This window comes from Scylla paramamosain, chromosome 4 (genome assembly GCF_035594125.1).
Source record: "Scylla paramamosain isolate STU-SP2022 chromosome 4, ASM3559412v1, whole genome shotgun sequence".
In the NCBI taxonomy this organism is placed as follows: Eukaryota; Metazoa; Arthropoda; class Malacostraca; order Decapoda; family Portunidae; genus Scylla; species Scylla paramamosain.
Window position 1 is genome coordinate 31611775 of NC_087154.1, and position 24551 is coordinate 31636325.

Genomic DNA, 24551 nt, shown 5'->3' on the forward strand with positions numbered 1-24551 from the left:
GTCAGGCATCAGCGAGCGTGCTACAAACTGCGTCCCAAAAAGTTGCATCGCCAGATTAACTTTCCAAACTTCTTTACGTGGCAGCGAAGGAAAGGCACCATACACGCACTGCATATAGCGCTTCCGGGTCCACCGAGCAACAGTCCCCGAGGTAAACACGTCTCCCCTGATGGCAACACTCAGGGCAAGGATGAAGGAGGGCGAGAGGGGAACACGCCTCTGGTTGACTCATAAATAATTTTTCAATGTCAAGCCCAAGACCCGCGAAAGCTGGGAGAAAGGACTACATTGTGGACTCGAAAGGTAAGCACATCTGAGAAGGATTTCTCAAAGTGGTGATGGTGGTGGTGGTGGTGGTGGTGGTGGTAAAGGGTAATGGTGGTCGTGGTTATACAAGATACTATTAGATATGAACACAGCTAAGGTCAAATTATTAAACCTCTTCTCTTACACTTTCAATTTCCAAGAAACAATCAACCCTCGAGTTTGTGCATTACGACACATGGTTCTGCAGAGAATGAGTTGTTTTCACAGTAAGGGCTTTAGTGCTTGAGTGTTTTGCCGCGTGCCAGTCCGCCTCCCATCCGCTCGCCGCCTCGCATGGTGTAGCCACTCCCGCGCTCTCGCTACCTCACCTTTAGTACTCGCCGCTGCTGCCCGGCACTAAGCCATAAAATATTAAAAGCTGGGAAATACACGCTCGGTGAATCAGCAACAAAGATTGACAACATGATGCCCCTTGCTGTCGGTAGCGAGTGTGTTATTGCTTTGTCATTAATTAGTTCGCCCTAACATCTTGGAAATATGATTATAAGCCGTGATAGTTACATAATCAATTAGCATGATATACATAGATTTGCGGTTAACTTAATCTGTGTGTGTGTGTGTGTGTGTGTGTGTGTGTGTGTGTGTGTGTGTGTGTGTGTGTGTGTGTGTGTGTGTGTGTGTGTGTGTGTGTGTGTGTGTGTGTTTTACCTCCACAGTCTTTGTTATGTCTCGTTTAGCTTCAGCCGACGAGAACAAGAGAAGGAAAGGTGTGTGCGATGTTTGGCTGGGGGAGGCGAGGGAAATGTGGGAAGTCTAGACTATATTTACATAAGATCTGCCATTGTATGCCTCTCAGCATTTCCCAGAGATTGACAACACCGTTCTCCCTAAAGGTTTTGAAATTTGATAACCCCCCCCCCCCCCTCTCTCTCTCTCTCTCTCTCTCTCTCTCTCTCTCTCTCTCTCTCTCTCTCTCTCTCTCTCTCTCGTTTCTTGATTCCATCTCCTGTTACGATCCAGTTATAATTAATTCAACATTTTCTCTCTGATATATAAAATTCAAAGCGAGGCGATTAATAATTTTGCTGCTTTAATGTCAAACTTGTCAGAAAACATCAGCATGATTCACTTTTTTTTTATGTATTATTTATTTTCAGAATGATGCGGTTATTTTGACCACTTTGGAGCGTGACACACACACACACACACACACACACACACACACACACACATTCTTCTTGGTGTGCGTGGGCATCGTAATGTTTATGGAGCACTAAAGCGTTCATCCCACCCTGTCCATCTTGCCAGTGCAGCGCTGGGTGAGGTGCGACCTCGGTGGGGTGAGCCGTGCACAAAATATATAGACTTACACGGTGTAGTTTGTATCTACTCCGAGGCAGGGAAGGTACGGTGGTTACTGATGCTGCAAACTCACTCTTCCTTTCCTATAATTTATTAGCACATGCACAACACTCGTCCTAAGTAGAATACAATCTACTATATTCAAATTAATAAACAAATAGATAGATGCAGATAAATAAATATATAAATAAGTGAATAAATAAATATATACATAGATAAATTAATTAATGAAGACAAATATATAAATGAGTAATACAATTAGTGAAAAGATAGAATAACGAAAAACTACTGCCACGCGTACAGAAAAAAAAAAAAACTGTCCATCCGTCAGAGAGAGAGAGAGAGAGAGAGAGAGAGAGAGAGAGAGAGAGAGAGAGAGAGAGAGAGAGAGAGAGAGAGAGAGAGAGAGAGAAATTTCCAAAAGTTTATCAGGTTTGCAATCTATTTCAGGTTTCCATAAAACGGAAATGAACGGGCTGTTGACAACAATGCCTATCGATAGAAAATCAAGCCGTCCTGATTTCGAGGCAAACTTGTGTGTTCCGCGCCTGTGTCCTGGAGGGCCAATCGTGGAATGATTTCACGTAATTTTTCATTATCCAAACTCATTAACGTAAAAAGCCAATTTGCCGAGCACTGGCCCAACGGCACTCATTCAATTTTGAATAATCATGTGATTCATATGTGCTTAAATAGTCAGCAGGAAATTATCTATCTGATGCCACTAATGGTTTTGAATTTATACGCACACCACTTTTCAGGTCAAGTGCCGGACTCGCCTTCACTGGCACTCTCGCGCTCCCTTGGGAATAACGCTGAAAAACAAAAACAAAAAAAAAATACAGGTAAATACCATGAACTATAGCGTGCGTGCGCACACACACACACACACACACACACAAATTGTAGACAAATATAGGTATCTTTAAACTGTGTGTGTGTGTGTGTGTGTGTGTGTGTGTGTGTGTACGCTTATAGATTATGGTATTTAGCTGTTTTTCAGTGTGCTATTCCCAGGTGTGTGTGTGTATATATATATATATATATATATATATATATATATATATATATATATATATATATATATATATATATATATATATATATATATATATATATAACGAAAATCGTGTGTCGTTGGGACCTTGGGTGGTGAATGATGCAGTCAGCGTGGGCAGTGCGCAGCGCCGACAGGCTATGAAGTTCAGCTATTTAATTTTTTAGCGGTGGTGTCGACACGCAGGCATATTCCTCCTCCCGCAGAAAACTCATCCACAAAAGTGAGGGAGAATAAAAAGCGACTCATTACAGCGGACAGGGCCGCGGCGCACTGGACGGAACGCTCCCCGAGGTGGAATGTATCCACATGATGAACGACAACATTTAAACACCCCACTCCATTAATCACGAGGAAAGCACCGCGGCGGAGGAAGAAACACGATACATGCCCTAATGGATGGATTACTTTACTGGATCAGTGATAAATGGTGGACAGGGTAAGTAAAACGATTCCGGAAGCAAGCAAACAGGCAGTCATGAAGCAAACACGGCGGGGGTGGGGCTGGGACGAGAGAGAAGGGGTAGAGGGGAGGAACGGAGTGGTGGTGGTGGACTGGTGGGGGAGGAGAGGGGTGGGGAATGAAAATGAAGACTGACAAAAGGATGAAAAAACATTGAGACAAGGGGATGAAAAGAGGACAGACGGCAGAGTGGCACGCTGCTCAGGGGATAAACGTCACGACACAACACAATGGCAACACTCGGGCGGCAGGAGAAATAAAATGCCGACCCGCTAAAATTTTCCTCTCTGTTCTCCCCCATTCTCTCTCTCTCTCTCTCTCTCTCTCTCTCTCTCTCTCTCTCTCTCTCTCTCTCTGCCTCGCGCTAGCATAATATTTTACAGGGACCATTTTCTATTAGGCACAATTAGATGCTCTTAAAAAGAAAACGTACTTGGTTGGTTGATGATACAGCAATGCGCGATCTGCCTACGCTAAGGGAAGATCAGAGGAGACTAAAATAAAGTAATGAAAACATGCAAACCTTAATAACCCAAGTGAAAAAAAAAAAGAAAAAGATAAATGATGTCGACTAAACGTTGCACATGGATAGACAGAAAGAAAAAAAATAAATGACGAAAAGTGAAGGAAGGAAAAAGAAAACAGATAAAGAAAGTCATTATAAAAAAAAAAAAAGTATATCTGTTTTTTGGTGGGACTAAAAGAGAGGACGTGAGGTAACAGGGATGGAAGAGACAAGTATGTGAATGTGGCTTTGAAAAGACAGTACAGTGGAGGGAAAAAAAGAAAAAAAGAAGGAGTAACATGAACAAACAGGGTAAAAACTAAGGACACTGCACTTTCCTACGTAGCGTGGAGGCCGCTTAAAGATGCAGTCCCGACAACCGACTCTTTTCACGACAGCTGCGACCCAGACTTTCCGCCAAAAATACACACACACACACACACACACACACACACACACACAGGAAAAAAAAGATGTATGTGGAAAACAATATTATGCAACATTAAAAGACTGGACATTACGAGGTTAATGCAATCCTGTTAAAATACAAAATGACGAAATACAGATAAATAAATGCACAGAAATTACACTGCATCAAATCACATTAGCCTTTCCCTTAAAAAGAATATGAAAAGACAGTAAATAAGAACAACCCCCCTTCAGAAACTCTTTTTTTCAGCATCACCATGACTAGCTTCACCACAACTACAGCAATTACCATCAGCTAAATGGAGATAAAGGATTAGAAAAAGATAAATAGAGATAAAATAAAAGGGAGATAGAGAGTGTGGGAAAAGGGGAACAAAAGGAAAAAAATAGGGGGAAAAAAGACAAGAGATAGGAGGAAAGAGAAAAGGGAAAGGGGGAGGAAGATGTACAAGGTGCACAACATATAAAAGGGTGTGGAAAGTATGACTGTAAGAAGGCACAAGAAAAATAAATAAAAAAAAAGAAAAAAGAAAGGAAGAGGGGAGAATAAACGGAGAACATAGAAGGGTAAGAGAGTAAGGAAGGTAGAAGCGAAAGAGGGTCTAAAAGAAAGTACAGAAAATGAATAAAGAAAGAAAAGGAAGGAAGAGGAGGAGGAGGAGGAGGGAATGAACGGTGCGGAACATAAAAGGGTAAGAGAGTAAGGAAGGTGGGAGCGAGAGAGGGTATAAAGGATACATAACGCGGAAAGGGGGAGAGGGAGGGGGAAAAATTGCATGCTATTCACGACGTCCCCTTGACTGCACCCCGGTAAAGCGAGGCGGAAAATTGTGAAACCTCATTTGCAGGCCCAATCTGTGCCGCGGAAGCCCAGCCAAATCTCGCGGGCAGGTGGCTCGTCTGCGCTGATTAATTCGTTCTCACACTCCACATTTACTCTTCAGGCAGGACGAATTTTGGCTGCTGCAAGGAGTTGATTAGTCGCGCAATGGTTATGGACAGGCGGGGGGCGTGAGTGTGGCTGCAAGGCGAGGCGGGCAGTCAGGGAATCGCTATAGTGCTGGGAAATATCTGCAGTGTTCACTTGTGACTGTTTACTCTACTTTTTAACAAGAGATTATACGCATGTGAAATTACGTCTTTCGTATCTACACACGGGCGCTTATTCAAAATACAGCTTGATGAAGGTAAAAATGTCGCAGTGTGGAGGCCAATAATTATTCAGTGACGCACTTTACGCCCGGAGCTCCCCGACGAGCGGCCTCCAAACGAGATAACAAAACCGAGAAAAACAATTCCAGCCCGACCTTCTCATTTCCTGCGCCGTGGGTGGTGAGACGCGGCCTCTTAACTGGGCCATTGGACGCGGAACGGCCGACTCGAGGCTCATCCATATTTATGCTGAGAGGGACGAGTCCTTAGAAGGCAGAATATATACGTTTAACATACGAGGACACGGATGGGGTGATTTGAGGCGAAGAGGGAGACGCGTGGAGGACTGAAGAGGCGCCTGAGGGAGATGGGGAGTGAAACAGACAGAATTGGGGGACTCTGGTAATGGAGGAAAGGGAGGGTTGAGAGGGAGACGGCCGAGGAAGCTCCGTAATCCAGACAATCGACAAAAACAGTGTTAGTGTCTCCCGCCCCTCTCCCTTTCTCTCTCTCTCTTTCTCTCTCACATTACTGCCGTCGGGGGTCTGATGCGGCCAATATACAGAGGGGAGAAAAAGGGTGGAGCGGGAGGGAGGCAAGGGTGATAATGGAGGAACGAGAAAGGGATGAAAAGTGAGACAAGAGGAAGACTGATGATGCAGGGAAAAGAGAGGGTGAGGGTTTGCGAATTAAGAAAAGTGGAAGCCTGCATAAAATTATATTCTGAGCGGGCGAGGGCGAAGGCAAAGAGTGCTGAAGCGAGACAAGGTGCGGGAACGAGAGGGGGAGGAGAAGAATGCAGAAGATGGCGATGAAGATAAAGGGAATGGAACAGGAAAGCTACATTACTGAGGTAGGTGAATGTGGCCATTAGAATATAGACAGACAGACAGACAGACAGACAGACAGACACAGACAGACAGACAGAGACAGACAGACAGACACACACACACACACACACACACACACACACAGTAAGGAATTAAACGAATGTGCAAGGTAAAATATAAAAATAATCATGTTGTTGTTATTGTTGTTGTTGTTGTTGGTGGTGGTGGTGATGGTAGTGGTGGTGGTGGTGGTGGTGGTGGTGGTGGGAGGAAGAGTAACCCTGTGTTGCCCAAACGAAGAATCAACAACAAAAGGGAGCCAGCCGCCAGACGCCTTCTCGCAGGAACAAGCGGTCTTTAATTTTTGACGCAGTTTTACATGCGAGACGTAAATATTAGGAAGCTTCATCATTCCACAGTGAAGGATAAAATCTTAATGCACGGGAGAGTGGCGAGAAGAGGGGAAGAGCGGTCGGGATGAAGGGGAAAGAGGCAAGGGGAGAGAACAAAGGGTAAGAGGGAAGGAGGAAGTTTGGGAGAAATAAGAGACGAGGTGAAGGGAGTTTATGGACGCGGGAAACGTGCACTTTGATGACAGAGCAGCAAGACTAAAGGAGAATACACGAGGAGCAAAGTGCAGGCGGTAAATGGACGGCAGCAGACACTCGGCGCACGGGAGTCAGGTGAGCCGAGTGAGGCCATGAAAAATGTAGCGCAGGTCGGTCGGCAGCTGCAGGGCTGGGCGGTGGGGAGCTGGGGGGTTGTGGGGAGAGAGCCGGGCTGGGAATGGCAGGCGAGGCTTACACGGATACTGAGGTTTCCTCTCTCGTGTAACACACTTGCAAGGTGAATTAAATACAGTCACTTCGCCTTTGTTGTCTATGAAAACTGAGCATTTTTCTTTTTAATTTTTTTTTATATCATTCTTTATCCTCTTAAACTCAAGCTAGGCACAAGACAAACCAATAAAATTTGCAGATCATTTTGACGAAAGATTAATAGCACTTGCAATACTTGTCCATTATTTCTTCCCTTTCTTACCCTCCTTTCTTCCTCTACTTAAACTCCTTCATTTTCTCTGCCCTTTCTTTCACCCTCCTTTTCGCAAACTTCTCCCTTCTACCTTTTCCTTCGTAAACTCGCTTTCCCACTTTTCGCCTTGCTTTTCGTAAATTTCCCTTTCTCCTTTTTCTCTTCGTCAACTGTCCTCCCATCCTGTCTCTTTTCCTTTGTCAAGTACCTCAGCTCGTCCGAGAGTAATGTTAGCCCGATCCAATGCAAGGAAAGAGGAACAGCGTCAACAGCATAACCCCGAGGCTCTAATCATCTCATTGGGAGGCAGAGGTGGCGGCTCAGGCGTGACTTATTAACAAACTGTAATATGCAATCGAGGTGGGTCTATAACAACAAAGGAATAGTATCACGCAGCGCTTATGAGATTCCTTGTTTACTTTAGGATCTCTGGGCACACCGTCCCTCCCATCCTCCTCCCCACCTTAACTCCTGCAGAAGGTCAATGTTAATATCACGTTACCTTCCTTCCCTCTGGTCATGGTGAGGCTCAGGTTTCCTTCCGTGCCGAGGTCCGTATTCCCAAACGTTTCTGCGCCTAATCTCAACTTTTTAACAAGCTCCAGTGGACGATATTGCAATTTTCAGTGGTGTTTTTTTTTTTTTTTTTATGATTTTACTCATAGTTTAGCAAGGACTCTGCACTATCAAGAGGAGGGACACCAACAAGAATCCGACTAATCACTTCTTTGGTCTTTGAAAATACATACTTGTTATGACAAAATAAAAATGTTTCAAAGTCGAGTCTGAAACGTGATCTAGTGTAATTCAGTGTGGTTTTCAATGGTGTTTTTATGATTCTAGTAATAGTTTAACACATATTCTGCACCGTCAGTTGGAGAGAAACAGCCACGAGAACCCATCTCATCATTTCTTTGGTCTCTGAAAAGTCCTTAAGAGAAAACAAAAGTTTCAACTCCTTAGGAGAGAACAAAAGCGTGTCAAAATGTGGGCTCCAGTGTGAAGCATTCCCTGGATAAAGTTACTAGAAGTTTCAAAGGTGTTTTAATGATTCTAGTAATAGGTCAACAAGGATTCAGAACCATCTGTAGGAAAAAGAATATTGAGAATGCGATTCATCGTCTCTGTGGCCTTTGGAAATAATGCTGATGAGAGAACAAAGCATTTCAAAATACAGTCTTGTATCTAAAAGTCCCTTTACAGTTTCCTTCGCCCTGTGATGTCACGTGCTACTTATGAAATATTAAAACTTTCATTCACTCTTGATATTTTGACATTTCCATCCTCAGCTTATTAATTAGCTAACGTCATCGCCTTCATTATAAATTTCAGCATGATTTATTTACATCACTGAATATCCGCATTAAAAATAGGATTTTTTTTTTTTCAAGATTAAAAAGATTCTGCATCCCAGTAATGCGTTTTGAATTTTCTGTCATATAGTTATGAAATAAGTATAAGTCAACTTGGAATACTGATTTCCTTTTAACAAATTAAATAATTATTATCAGGTGAGCATATAATTTTTGCTGTTTTATGCAGATTATGTTTCTTCAGGTTCTCTCCTTGTGTTAGCTCTCTCTCTCTCTCTCTCTCTCTCTCTCTCTCTCTCTCTCTCTCTCTCTCTCTCTCTCTCTCTCTCTCTCTCTCTCTCTCTCTCTCTCTCCTCCGCTGCATGTTTTACGCCTTGAAATGTCACTTACAGATGTTCTCAAGGATTAAAAAAATAAAAATAAATAAATAAAAAACTGTTAGGAATTCGTTTTATTAAGGTTGCATTCCTGTCTTCATCGAATTATATATGTAATACACCAAAGGAGACCTTGAATATGCAACAGAAAACACATTTACTTCATTACCCCAAGTTTTAGTGCTGATATATTACAGAAAAGGAGATTGAGAATAAGAGAAAAATATACACACACTCTGATTAACCTCAACTTGGTGAATACTCCTTAATTTCCTTTACTTTCACCGGCCTGTCTATCTCGTCCGTATTTTTTTCTCCTTTTTAAGAGTTTCATGCCTAATTATGTATTCCTTGTGCTCGTCCCATCTCCTTGCATCATTTAAACCTCGACACCGCAGGATTTGCTCCCCTTAAAAAGCTGCTAATTAACCTTTACTCCAAGATTCATAACTTTGTCCTCTCCTCCACCAGCGGGATTCAGCCTTTCTGTTCCTGCCTCCCTCATTCCCTCCGCGCCTCAATCTGCTCTTTTCATTCCTTGCGTCATCCTTGCTTTTCGTGCAGTGCGGTGTGGTGTGGTGTGGTGTGGTGTGGTGTGGTGTGGTGTGGTTGTGGTGTGGGTGTGGTGTGGTGTGGTGTGTGTGGATGTGGTGCGGTGTGGTGTTGTGCGTCAAGGACTTCTTTCAATACCACATCCACGCGTGTCCTTAATTCCAAGTGCATATTAATTGGTTTAACATCGCTCAACGTTGGAAACTGTTTGAATTAATTATTACTAGGTCGTGATGTTTCATGATATTACATCGCACGAGGAAAAGAAAAGAATGATTGCTTCATAATATGACAAATCAGTCCGCTAGAATGAATTACACATTTAGTTTACATGTGCAGCTTTTACTTTTTTTTTTTTTTGATACCTCACAGCAAAAATTTTATTTTTTTTTTTTACCGTGTGCTTGTTTATAAGAATCAGTAACACAAAAGAAGCTACTAAATAGCTAACAATATGCTTCTGATAGATTACATTTATTGATAGTTTTCTAATTGCTGCTTCTGTTCTGTCGTCAATTATAAATGAAATGATTCTGCATTGACGTGGCTGCATTCATGTAATTAAAATGTGTGGAAATGAAGCTGTCCTTATCCACGACTGCGCTGCTGCTCCGACGCGGCAGTGTTTGAACGACAAATGCTTTAAGTTTTGACGGTAATTCTTATAGTGTGTCAGAAACAAAGATGACAGCTGTAGTGCATGAGGCGTCCAGTGAGAGAGAGAGAGAGAGAGAGAGAGAGAGAGAGAGAGAGAGAGAGAGAGAGAGAGAGAGAGAGAGAGAGAGAGAGAGAGAGAGAGAGAGAGAGAGAGAGAGAGAGAGAGAGAGAGCGAGGAGAGAGAGAGAGAGAGAGAGAGAGAGAGAGACTAATTAAGCATGCAATTGTAAATGATAACGGGTAATTTATGCTGCTTGTCTTATCTAATATTATTGTACCAGTTCAAGTTCTTGGTTCGAACTATTAAATTTCAATGTTCAGTTTTAATGCCACGGGATCTTAGACCCAAATCACATCACCAGACAACGCAAACGCGACTCCTTCCTATAAAAATCACCACCACCACTACTGATGTCACTAATGCTGATATCAATATGTATATATGTATGCGTACGTGTCCTCTTGAGATGCACATTCACTACAGACAGCATCACTAAATATTGGCGGCCATGTCTGTACTACTTCCTCTCCTTTTGTCATCGTGAGAGGTAATTAAGGTCAAAATGTATCAGTTATGAGAGCTCGGCGATTGTGTGCTCAATTATAAAAGTGTGGAAGACATCGACTGTTTGATGGAAAAAAACAACTGTCCCGTCACACTGCGCTGCCTCGCTTCCCCGTTCCTCATTGTCACGCTCAATTAAGGTCACACCGCCTCATACCAGTATTGTCTTTTGTCGGACTGTTGCAACACTGTCATTGTTTTTCCTGATTCGGTTATTTATTTGGTTATTTATTTGTACAGTGTTGTATTTGTTGTTGCATATAATTTTCCAACATTTATAGTTCTTGTTACTTCATCATAGTCACCATAACAGTGCCCATCATCTCGCTCACCACTAAGCAATTCAAAACTCATCACTAAAGTCACTAAACACAACACTAATGTCACTCCTACCACCGTATTCCACTCTTATCACTCGTGGTTGCTGTTCCTGGAATCAAATTCACCACCACAAAGTTCATCACCATAACGTTCACCACCACATCACCACCAAGCGCCATCACCCACTCACCACTTAACAGTAAACACTCATTCCATCCTTTCATAACATCTTCCCTCGCCGCTACATCAACACACGACTCACTACCGCCACATACACACCTTCCACCGCCTTGACTCATCTCCCCCCACTCCCCCTCCGTAAGTCACGCAACACATCTTCGTCAATACATGAAGGGCGCCTATCCCCATCCTACTCCATCCCCTAAGTGTGTTATCATTACCAATAATCGTGAGGGGGCGCGAGTTTATCCCCTTATATAATGACGCGGGGAAGGGCAAGGAAATGTCACGCAGGGAAGGTATGAATTCAGTCAAATTAACTACTGATGGAGGAAGAACGGGAAAATAGTTAACGATCTTATACAAACTGAAAGGGTAAAAAAAAAACGACTAAAACTACCAGATAAAAGATTGACAGAAAATGCACAAAGAAAAAAGAAAAACGGACAATAATGAAAAAAAAAAGATATAACGATATGATAGAAATAAATATAGCAAAAAAAAAAAAAAAATGCATAAAACTGGTAATTTGCAGAAAATGGCGCACACACACACGCACACACACACACACACACACACGGTCACTGGTGAATGCCTAGCTTTCCTCATATTCGAAGTACGTCGGAATGTGATAGAGAAAACACTTATTTTAATTTGATAATCCTTTGCATTCTCCTGCTCCCAGAGTCTTGGCTCCTTGGTTACCAGAGAAGAGCGGAGAGAGAGAGGCGGAGCACAATGGAGGATGGCAGTGGGAAGCGATGTGAAAGATTGAAGGAGTGCAAATGCAGAGAGAGAGAGAGAGAGAGAGAGAGAGAGAGAGAGAGAGAGAGAGAGAGAGAGAGAGAGAGAGAGAGAGAGATACGAGTAAAAGTAGTTAGCACAGTAAGTTCTTGCACTTGAATGTTATGTAAACTGATCGAAACTGGTGAGGAAAAAAAAAACTTTTTGAGCGGAAGGTCACAATATCGATGGGAAATAAATTATTGGCTTCATAGAGGACATAGAAAGCTTAGCAAGGAGACAAGTTTGTCTACTGAACCCATGGCGTGATTTGACTTCGCCTAACTTTAAATCTTAATTAATTCTTTGATCTACGAGTATTACTGCTACGATTAATACCAATATAGCTGCAGCTGCTGGTGCTGCTACCACTACCAAGTTCATACTGGTGTCGTCTCTAGTTGTCATCTGTCATAAGGGACATATATTTTAAATTGTATCCCAAGTCTGGAGGGAGAAGCTTAGAATAAAAGGTATGCATCGGCCGGGAATCGAACCCGGGCCTCCCGCGTGGCAGGCGAGAATTCTACCACTGAACCACCGATGCTTGTATAAAATATTCCTGCAGGAAGTATTTCTTTTATGAGAAAGCGAAAATCACCGTAAATTTACTAAAACAACGTGCATCGGCCGGGAATCGAACCCGGGCCTCCCGCGTGGCAGGCGAGAATTCTACCACTGAACCACCGATGCTTATATAACTTCAGGTTCTCTGCAAGAACGAATTCATAAGAGAAAGAGAAACTCGCCATAAATTTACTAAAACAACGTGCATCGGCCGGGAATCGAACCCGGGCCTCCCGCGTGGCAGGCGAGAATTCTACCACTGAACCACCGATGCTTAATGATAAGAAAACCCATGGATAATTTTGCTATCTTGCACGATGTTAAGGTGAAAGCAGAACTAAGAATACTTTGTATTTACTGTACTTGCGCGCCAGACATCATCCAAAATAGAAAGAAAAGTAATATTAACAAGACCATAAAATCATACGGTGATCATAAACTGTAATTCTACTAGTGATAAAATAGAATAAAAAGAAACATACGTAACGAAATTCAATGTATTTCTTACCATTGATACTTTTATTCACTATTTTCAGTTACTTTTCTTGTGAATACAGTCACTTGCCCGTAAAGATGATGGTAATGATAATGGCAGCAGCAGCAACAACAACAACAACAACATGCAATTTACTGAGTACATCTCCTGAAGGACTGAACAGCGCACGTCCACTGTGAGGACCGTGAATGAAAGCATGTCGCCCAACCGAACTTATCGTGGCGTGACTGGTTTCCACCACACAAGCATCGCCTGTTAACAGACCATTTCATTAAATCATTATGTTTTACTAATTTAGAAAGGCGACATGAATCTACAAAAAGTAAATCTATTTTCCTCAAGAGCTAACGAGGGAACTACCACTTAATGGAAAGGATTCCGAATAACAGTTAAATGTTTTTTGGCACTTATTTGATCTCAGTATATGCGTGTAATAACAGGCAGCACCTTGCCCCTTCATGAATGGCCAGCATAGCCGAAGGAGGAATTTTTGTTTGTCATTTACAAATTCAAGAGAAATTATCGAACGAGGTAGAGCGGATTACCTAGCTGGTAGTTTACGAGGGCGGGGAGGGTATTGGATCAATGCCATGAAAGTACGACGACTATTTTTTCTTGCTAAATTAGTACCTAGTGAACGCATATTTTACACACTAAACGGGAGCTGTTCCTCATGACAGCTGCCTGCATATTACGCTCGTTGTCTGGCCAGCTGTTTGTGCCACTAAAACTCCGCATGACATTAAATCAACTCTAGAACGACAATGGGGGTCACTGAGGGCATTCCGGGGCTAACTAACATGTGCAGTAGAAAGTTGATTTAACGCGAATCGATTTAAAATGATCGATTTAAAACGACACCTAAAAGAAAGACCAAAAATCTACTTTAAACGAATTATTTCGATTTTTAGAGAATTCATATTGGTGAGCATTGTTTATCCGCCAAAAGAATCTTCACATTAAAAGAATATTTCGATTTCGTGTGAAATAGATTTAAAGCGAATCCTCGTGGATCCTAACTCGCCTTAAATCCACGTTCTACTGTATTGGTTTTGTTACCATTACCGTCTTTTAAAACTCTGTGCATTCCCACCATGACGCCTAAAATCTGTTATCTTACCTTCTGTCGCTGGATTCCCCTCTGTCCATAGTTCAACGTTAGTTTGCTACACTCCGGCCTGAGCACTGCCGGGCGCACACATTGTATACTCGCCCCGTACAACTAATGGGAAGAGAGTGGACAAAATGTAGGGACGAGTAGACAGTACTTGCTGAAGCGCCATCTATCTTTGGTGAGCAAACTCAAAACCACACGCAAGAAAACGCTGGATGGATGACACAAGTAGATTTAGATAAGCCTTACACGACTGCTGTGACTTATTTAGTCTGTCACTTTTACACCGATCCAGTGTCTGTAGTGTTGAAGCAATTCTGGATAGATAATAATGTGAGAAATTGAGAGAACTACCTTGCATCTATTATATATCTACCCGTAAATTGTCATGGCAGCGCGCGGGCGAGACTAATTCCTGGTGTCTTCTTCAAGTTGCTAACCTGTTGTAACCAGAAGCTATTACGTCTTCTAAGCATCTAAGGCAAGGGAATGTGGTGTGGTGGAGCGAGGAGCGGCAAGGAGAGCAGGAGTGAGGGTGAGGGTCGCTCTGTCATCTTACCATCAAGGTTTATTCATTACCTAAGTGTAGGGGCGCGGGTGCATGCAGGTGGTTCATCTGTACCACTTCCAACACCAACCCTGCTAGTAATATCCGTTAAGATCCCTAATGAACCCTTGGTTTCTCACGAGGAGCCGCTAAATGGAGAACAGGTAGGCTTTCTTCTACTTTAAAATGTTTGCACACACACACACACACAAAAACACACACACACACACACTCTCTCTCTCTCTCTCTATCTGTTATGCTTCCTTTCCCCTTACGAAAGTCTTCATACTGTTTTTGTAAGAATATATTTTGACATCAAACTTTATTCCCACGCATCCCAGTGTTTCTGTTCACCACTTAGGAGGAAAAATGTGCGAGTCTCTGAGGACAATATATCTCATTCTGTATTCATATAGTAAAGTAAATCACTGACGTGTAAATCTGCTTTCGTAGGTTAAGATAGGTGCACCTTTGTTTTCATTCTGTACTCCCTTTAGTGAGCTTTTCAGGCTTTCTCGAAAGTGATATAGATGACAGATCGAGAGAGGAAATCTTTAACAGCAGAGCACATGATAGCAGGCAATGCTCAAGTCCCCGAAACCTAATGAAAGAAAACGGGTTGATGACAGAGAACGGAGAAGCATAGACTATACTTTTTTTGGGGGACGAAGAGTCTATCTTCCTTACTGTGATTTAGAAATGTATCGGATGTCCGCATCGACATCCGCAGAACATCCGCATAGTTTTTAACACCAGCATCCTCATCCGCAGTTCTGATAATTAAACATGAGCAGCCGCATCCGCATTTGTGATGAAATAAATATCCACATCCACATCCGCACCACACACAATGAGGATGTGGTGGATACATTTTATACGTTACACACTAGATGACAAAGCTTACGAAGTCGAAAAAAAAAATGAATGTCTACTTGATTATCTACTAAAATTACACATTTTATTAATTTCCTTTCAAATTTACATAACCTAATCTGTCAAGAGCTTTGCGGAAGACCAGAAGGAGGAAGAAAATTTTGCATAGTGACTGTGAATGTATCATATAAGTATGTAAAAGATAGATAGATAGATAGATAGATAGATAGAGAGAGAGAGAGAGAGAGAGAGAGAGAGAGAGAGAGAGAGAGAGAGAGAGAGAGAGAGAGAGAGAGAGAGAGAGAGAGAGAGAGAGAGAGAGAGAGCACAATATACATGCATTATGGATGTCTGTGTATGTGGACCCAACTCCCTCTAAAGGTTCACAAAAAAAAAAAAAATTCAGTGCTTTGTCCTTGACAAAAAGTTAGAAAAAAATTCAATCTCAAAATGTTTACCTGATAATAGATGTATGCTCCTTGCTTACAGGAGGCACATTGCGTGTATATTTTGTGTTCATAGGAGCAGTGGGAAAACAATAATACTTAATTAAGAAGAAAAAAACTTCTAAAACAATGTTTAGAAAGAAAGAAAACTACACTTTACTTGGTGTTATAAACTTTCTAAATACAGATTTTGCTTTTACATTTCATGATTAAAAATTCTGAAGTTTTGAGAGATATTCTCTAATCGCAAGATTTTTTTTTTTTTTCACAGGTTTGGACCTTTATAAGAGTGTCGTGTAATTATACACAAATAAGACTGAAAAATATGAACTGGTAGCGCTGAACACTTGTCACAGCGTTCATTTGGCAATAATTGTTGCTAAATAGTGATTTTACACCAAAATCCTGGACACATCTGTATCCGTGAGGATGTCATAATTTGATATCCGCATCCGCATCCGCTTTCACATCAGCAAAATATGTACATATGATATCCCTATGTACATCCGCATCCACAGGTGTATGAATTCTGACATCCGATACATCTCTAGTGTGTTTTCCGTGCGGCGTGAAGAGGAAGCAGGTGCAAATCTACCAGTACACTAACATTTTGCTACATACTTCAGCACAAAAAAAAAAAAAAAAAAAAAAAAAAAAAAAAAAAAAATATATATATATATATATATATATATATATATATATATATATATATATATATATATATATATATATATATATATATATATATATATATATATATATTATGAAAACGATCTCAGAAACACACTAGCAAAGTAACATTTATCATGAGAAACAAATTGGACACAGCAGGAAGCAAACTCTGACACAGGATAAAGGCCCGCATTCTGAAACGCTTTGCTCTTTCACCACGACTATTTCAAAAGACCACAGAGATGATTAGCAGGGTCCTCAAAAGTGTTTCTCCTGTTGGTAATATATAAATCTTATTAATATGTTACTAGAACCAAAACACACACACACACACACACACACACACACACACACACACACACACACACACACACACACACACACACACACACACACACACGCACATACCCTTATAAACCCGTGTAACTTGAACTAAAGCCTTTTGAATGTAGAGATCACGCACAGAATATGGTATGTAAACAGACAGAGCCGACTTGTACCGCATCATATTTCCTGAGCAACTTTAGCAAGCATGCGAGTAAACAGCTACTTTGCTATTCCCCTCATGTTCCTCGCAAAGCGGGCGGTGTCTGTCTGCTTGTCTTAATGAAGGGCGTGAGGCTTTAGTTAAGGATGGGAGGAGGCGAGTAAGAGAAAATAGATAGAGAAAGAACAGTAGTTGGAAGAAGATGGAAGAGGTAATGGATCTGAGAGGAAAGCGATGATCTTGAATAAAGTGGACGAGGTGGAATGAAAAGAATGAGTTTGGAAAGAAAGGCAGTGCAGGGCGGTTGAATGCTGAACGAATGGGAAGATGTGGAGTAATAACGAAATGGATGTGTGGATAAACTCAAGTGTATTGAAGCCTGAGGGTGGAGGGCAGTTGAGGCTGTTGTGACGAGAGGAGGGAAACCTGACGAATGAAAGACCATGTAACAAAAAAAAAGGAAAACTGGATGGAGACGCAAGACGAGTAAATGCACATGCTGTAACACAAAACAAAACAAACAAACACAAACACACACACACACACACACACACACACACACACACACACACACACACAATGAACAAACAAGGCTGCAAAATACATAACACTAAATCACGTTATTCCCGCGCTGTGCTGGGACGAATATAAGTTTTTAGGAACACAATCCCTTTTATGTTTTCCTACGTCATATAATTTTCAGCGCTCGTTCCCTCCCTTCCTCTACTCCCCTCTCTGTAGTACAAACGACACTTCCCTCCCTCCCTCCCTCCCTGCATTCCTTCCTACACCCACACCAAAAGCACAGAATCCACACAACCTCACCACTTCAGTATCTCTTCTCACCACCATTATTCTACACAAACACCCATACAAACCCACAGAACACGTCCCTCTCCTTCTCTATACCAGAGACTTTCAAACATCTATTTTCCTGCCTATCCATCCCTGAGAGGTGGCAGTAGGGAACCGTATACTCGTAGATCCCAATAAGACCCTGTTGACCCCATGAGACTGCGGCGCCCTCACCCTTGCTCCTCACGTCAAAACACAGCACAACAAGCTCTCAACACGGCGCGCTGCTAATAACACACACACACACACACACACACACACACACACACACACACACACACACACACACATAGGGAGGAGGTTGCACTTTTCCCAGCACGGTGCTCTCGAAACACTCGCCTCTTTCTCCCCCATACGTTCGTTTAGCCAATACCATTTACCTGCCTCAATTCTATCGTCGAGACCACATTTCCTGGGGTTGTTTGTCATCCCCAGGTTCTCCCCCTCTCCCCTCTCTCTCTCTCTCTCTCTCTCTCTCTCTCTCTCTCTCTCTCTCTCTCTCTCTCTCTCTCCGCGACCCTAACCTCCGCACCCTCTCGCAGGAGCACCACCATCTGTTTTATTTACTTCTCGCCAACAGGGGTAAGAGGGCGCCCCTGCGTCGATCTAGACGAGATGAGAGAGAGAGAGAGAGAGAGAGAGAGAGAGAGAGAGAGAGAGAGAGAGAGAGAGAGAGAGAGAGAGAGAGAGAGAGAGAGAGAGAGAAAACGAACAGACGGAAAAACAAACAGTAGGGCGGCAGGCAAACAGACAGACAGACAGCAAGCCGGATAGATAGTGAGATAGACAGACAAACAGACAGATATAGTCAATTCAACAGAAAGCCAAATAACTAGACAATTCAATGGACAAACACGTAACTGCAACAAAATAGACAGAAAGGTACATAAACAAAGCGACAGTAAGATAAGCAGACATAGAGAAATATACAAATACTTTAAAATAAGGAGACATACAGAAAAATGGAGTAAAAAAAGACAGCAACACAGACGAATAAAGTAAAACAGACAGACAAACAAACAAACCAATAGACAGCAAAAAAAAAAAAAATAAATAAATAAACTAACGGGTAGATAAACAAACAGTGAAACAGAAAGATACAGAGATACATAATAAAAAATACAGACAGTGGGAGATGTAAAAGCATAAACAAACACACACACACACACACACATAAACAAAAATACTACGCACAAGAAAAAAATACAGGAAAAAAAAAAAGACACTAACAGAAACAGGAGGAAAATGTAACTGAAAACGTGAAGGTGAAATGGAATGCTACGGTGGATACAACAGAGAGAGAGAGAAAAAAAAAAACATGATAAAAAGGAAGGAAAGAGAAGAACCAAAATAGGCAGTGAGGGGAAGGGAAAGGTGATCTGCGAAATAAAAGAAAAGAAGGGAGGGAAGAAGGGAAGAAGGAGGGAGAGTTGTCGATAAGGGCGAGGCTGCGGAAAGTGAAGGAAGGAGAAGGAGGGAATAAAGGAAGACTGGAGAGAGAGAGAGAGAGAGAGAGAGAGAGAGAGAGAGAGAGAGAGAGAGAGAGAGAGAGAGAGAGAGAGAGAGAGAGAGAGAGAGAGAGAGTTCTAGAAAAAAGTGAATAAAAAATAAAAATATCATAAAATACGTTGAATGTAATCAAGTTTAATTATGTAATATATTTTTATTATTATCTTCGCTTTGAGAAGAAGAAGAAGAAGGAGGAGGAGGAGGAGGAGGAGGAGGAGGAGGAAGAGGAGGAGGAGGAGGAGGAGGAGGAAAAGAAAGAAAGAAAGAAAGGAAGAAAGAAAAAAAAACTTACAGAATCACACACACACACACACACACACACACACACACTAAAAATCAATCTCCTGGCTTCAAGATCATTAATGGTGGCCCCTGACAGCCGACCTTTTCACGCCTTCACTCACGCTATCCTAACTCCACCGCCACCACCATCCCTCCCACACATCCTACCTGTTTCCTCCTTCCTTCATCCCTTCCTACCTCCTACCCATCAATTTCTGTCCTCACCTGCACATCCTAACTCTTTCCTTGTCCTTTTTCCTCCTCCTCATCTTCTACTCATCACTTTATCGTCCTGTGTTTACCTTCTCTTCAGTTTATCATCATCTTTCCCCCTCCCTTGCTCCAGTTTCTTCAGTTTCCATTCTCATTTCTTCATTCTGCTACTTATTCCTCCGCAATTTACTTTTTATTCCTTCCATTCCTATCACTGTTAGTCCAAAATGTCCCCTTTGCTCTAACTCTTCCCCTTCCTCTTTCAATTCCCTTTGTTCTCTTTTAGTTCCCTTATCCCATCTCCTTCTCTTCTTCCAGTCCCCTGCAGTTCCATTACCCCATCTTCTCCTCTCCATCTCTTTGTCTTCCCTTCAGTTTATCCCATCTCTTCCTCTCAGTCCCATCCTCCACCTCTGTTTTCTCTGTTTTCTCTTCAGTGTCTCGTCCCCCCTCTCCGCGTCAGTGCCTCGTTCCCTGCCTCCTCCAAAGCCCCATCCTCACTATTCATTGTCTGTGGCGAATGAAACCCACTTGTTGCCCTTGTTTTACTTCGGCAGGGAAAGAGCCTGGCTTCTCATTTCACTCTTTCCCTCTTTTTTTTCTGATCGTGAGAGAGAGAGAGAGAGAGAGAGAGAGAGAGAGAGAGAGAGAGAGAGAGAGAGAGAGAGAGAGAGAGAGAGAGAGAGAGAGAGTGTCATGGTTTGTGCAACTATTTTTTCCCTTCCCTCTCTCTCTCTCTCTCTCTCTCTCTCTCTCTCTCTCTCTCTCTCTCTCTCTCTCTCTCTCTCCTTTTATTCGTAATTACTGTATTTTAGGCTATCTTCCCGTTTTTCTCTCTTTTTTTTTTGTGAGATGCGGCTAAATTTTCATTCTATCTGTGTTTCTGTCCGTGCCTGCCTGTTTCCATTAAATTTTCTGCCCCCCTCTCTCTCTCTCTCTCTCTCTCTCTCTCTCTCTCTCTCTCTCTCTCTCTCTCTCTCTCTCTCTCTCTCTTTCCTTGAACCAGCCACGCCCCATTCCGGAAAGAGGCAACACAAGAGAGGAGCATCAAAAAGGAGACATTAAATAAAGTTAACTACAAAGGAAGTGACTTTTAAAAGATCTGGGGTGGCTTGGACTCAAAGTGCGTGATGGAGGCGCCGTAAGGTAATAAACAACAGCATTGGTTTTCCCCCAGAAACGTGTCCAGCAATAAAGGGGGTCATTGCCAAGGTCCTGCTACCGTCACAACACCGGGAATAAGTAAATCTTCATGCTGTTCTCTTTGAATGAACTAGCCTGAGTGAGGTTCAAGTACGAAAAGTTTAAGATCGTGTATTAGTGAGCTGCGGATGAGTTAGTATGATTTTTTTTTTTCTGTGTGTGTATTGTACGCGAAATAACAAAGTTCATGCAGTTCTCCTTTTGCTTGAATGGACTGTCTTAAAGTTCAATCAAGAAAAGTTAAAGACTGTGTACTAGTAAGCTGTGAATGAGTTTGTATAAGTTTTTCTTGGTGCACTGTACGTGAAACAGATAAAACTTCAAACCGATCTCTTTTAGATTGAATGAACTGTCTTAGAGTTCAATCAAGAAAAGTTAAAAAGATCGCGTACTAGTGAGCTGTGTATGAATTTATAGAAGATGCACTGTTTGGTATATTTCGTTTTAAAAAAGCATACTGGACTGAGGACTTTGAATTACACAATCACACCATTAGCTAGCTGTCGTCTTCGGCTGTTATACTCTAAAAACACACTAGACTCTTTTATTAACCATAAGGAGCCATAGGGGAGAAAAAGTGAAAAGGTTAAGTGGACACAAGAGGGAAGGAGAGTGGAGAGTGGAGTTAAAGAGTGAGCGCCCAGGCGTCTCCCATAGAGGCGGCACTTTTGTGTGTTTGTATCATTGCGTTACGGATCCTTTGCGCTTTGTGTCTTGGAGTACTTTTGTTTCCGCGCTTGACGTCAATATTCGTGCGTGCTTGTGATGTCTTTGTCTCGCTTCCCTGATGTCTCTTATTCTTCATTTCTGACACATTTGTTCTTGCACGGCTGATTTCTTCTTTTTTTTTTCTTTTATTCTTTTCATCTTTCCTCTGATGTTTTGAATACTATCGTTCCAATGGTTCGGTCTGGTCTTGATACGCTTTTTTTTTTTTTTTTTTTGTGTGTGTGTGTGTGTGTATTTGTGGGATTGGAACTTCTATTTTCAGTCTTTATGCATTCTTATTCATGAATTGTGTCGCTCCTGGTCCGTCTGATCACTGGTTTTAATGCTTCTATTCTTACGCCTTTAATAACTATTTTCTTTTTCCGTTCCTTTGGTATTTCTTTCTTCCTTTCATTCTTTATCTTTTGATGTTCTGTTTTTTTGTAATCTTGTTCTTTGCGCTATTAGTAGTGGTAGTAGTAGTCGTAGTAGTAGTAGTAGTAGTAGTAGTAGTAGTAGTAGTAGTAGTAACTTGTTGTTGCTGCTGTTGTAGTCGTAGTAGAAGCAGCAGCAGCAGCGGCAGTAGTAGTAGTAGTAGTGTAGTAGTAGTAGTAGTAGTAACAGTAGTAGTAGTATTATCAGTAGCAGTAACATATTTCGTAATAATGATACGCCAGTTTATTTTGCATCACCATTAACAAATTCATCACATAATCGTGGTGTAATTGGGTGTATCCGGCCAGCAGTGCACGGAAAAAATATATATCGGCTATGTGAGTACGAGGCGTCATTATGAAATAGCACAATGCCGGCTCGTCCTCGCCTTGCCGCTCATTGATTCACTCGCTGCTCGTAAACAACTTGCTTGTCTCCCTGACCACGTGGATCTCTCGCCGCTCACGCATTAATCCCCCCTCCCCATCCTCTCTCTCTCTCTCTCTCTCTCTCTCTCTCTCTCTCTCTCTCTCTCTCTCTCTCTCTCTCTCTTTATTGACGGTACTATTTATTATTATTATTATTATTATTATTATTATTATTATTATTATTATTATTGTTATTGTTATTATTATTATTATTATTATTATTATTATTATTATTATTATTATTATTTGTTTGTATTACTGGTATCACTATTTTGCATGTATCTATATTATGACTGGGTTAATGTTATGAATTACTCACCATTTAATTATGTATTGGTTGGATTTTTTTTATATTTTTTTATGATAGCTGAATAAGACACTCGTCTTCCACCTTAGTGTAAATATTCATTAGTCCATAAAGAGCTTGTGCTCCATGGACTATGGTCATTACCTATTAGAATGTCTATATAGTAGTCTGTCTGTATATATGAAGACCAATAAATATATCAATTAATCTCTCTCTCTCTCTCTCTCTCTCTCTCTCTCTCTCTCTCTCTCTCTCTCTCTCTCTCTCTCTCTCTCTCTCTCTCTCTCTCTCTCTCTCTCTCAGACAGACAGATCGAGACAGAGAGAGACAGAGGAAGTGGAGAGTGCGGGTGGCGGGATGTACTATAACTCCGACACTCGCATCACATCAATGACGCACATCAAAGCTCGCCGGGCTGAATTAATGCCTGGGGACTCTGGGATCGCAGGACCGTGACTACATCGGCAGCAGCACCAGGAGGAAGGAGGAGCAGGAGGCTCAAGGGACACTGCATTGAGGCATAGAGTGACAAACAGACAGACATACCGCTACTTAGGACCATATTCTGAAACACTTCTACCCTCACCTCGACTACTTTAAAAAGGCTCCAGTTGAAGTGACACGGGTTTTAATGGTATCTCTAAAAGAAATTAAGACGCTAAAAAGACACAATCTATGAATTGATATATACTTTTTATTTCAATATTTTTCTACTTTTCATGATTCAACATTCTGTATGGAGGAAAATACTCGTAAAAATTTTTGAATTTTTTACAGGTCCGAACCTTAATTAAAAAAAGATGTAGAAAAAAAATACGTTTTCAAGAACTATTGTATGTATGTAAAATATTCTTTAGAGTTCTTAGGAGTGGTCAACAGATAAAAAATCTTATTTCAAGCTCAAAAATTTTATGTGATTATACGGATATGTTCTTTACTTAAAGTAGAACCATTGTACGTATGTTAAATATTCTTTTGAGTTCTTAGGAGTGGTACGTAGATAATAACCGTATTTCAATTTTAAATGAAATGAAGTTTCTATTGACAGGTTAACATGATTTATACATTATTAATGGGAGAAACAAGTCCGGCTAATCATCTCTGTGGCCTCTGAAAATAGTCGTGGAAAGAGAGCAAGCGTTTCTGAATACGAGTCTTAATCTCTTTCCCCTTCACTTACTACCCGCTCGCCACTAAGATACTAAATGATTTTTTGCTCCGTATCACAGACTTTGGCGAGTTTATTAGTGATGAGGAGACCTTGCCGGAGAGTTTAATCCAAGGCCAGTACGAATGTGGATGCGATACGCGGTTATGAGGGAGATCCAACACTATAGTCCCGGATTAACGAGACTAATTGTGTGCGGGTGAGTTCCGGGAAGCTATAGTGTAGTATAAACGTAATTTCCCCTTAACGGAGTCACCATTGCGCATTTGAATGATATTAATTAAGATTATTATGCAGGCCAAACTGTTTTAATATTCATAATTGATGACGCTTTTTGTCTATTGTGACTGGGATATTGTGATACACCGTACAACTGAAAGCAGCCTTATTTTTCCA

The 24551-nt window shown here is 41.6% G+C and overlaps 1 long non-coding RNA gene and 3 other non-coding genes across 5 annotated transcripts in view; all 4 read right to left on the minus strand.

Moving 5' to 3' along the window:
• LOC135100009 (uncharacterized) overlaps positions 1-14166 on the minus strand; it is a 69564-nt gene extending 55398 nt beyond the window's left edge. For both annotated transcript variants that reach the window (XR_010268480.1, XR_010268479.1), the window contains exon 1: positions 14029-14166. This is a non-coding gene — a long non-coding RNA (uncharacterized LOC135100009). The remainder of the gene's footprint in view (positions 1-14028) is intronic.
• Trnag-gcc (transfer RNA glycine (anticodon GCC)) lies at positions 12322-12392 on the minus strand. The gene has a single exon. It is a non-coding gene; the product is annotated as a tRNA-Gly (tRNA).
• Trnag-gcc (transfer RNA glycine (anticodon GCC)) lies at positions 12468-12538 on the minus strand. The gene has a single exon. It is a non-coding gene; the product is annotated as a tRNA-Gly (tRNA).
• On the minus strand, positions 12616-12686 carry Trnag-gcc (transfer RNA glycine (anticodon GCC)). Its single transcript has one exon. It is a non-coding gene; the product is annotated as a tRNA-Gly (tRNA).
• Positions 14167-24551: the final 10385 nt, after the last annotated feature.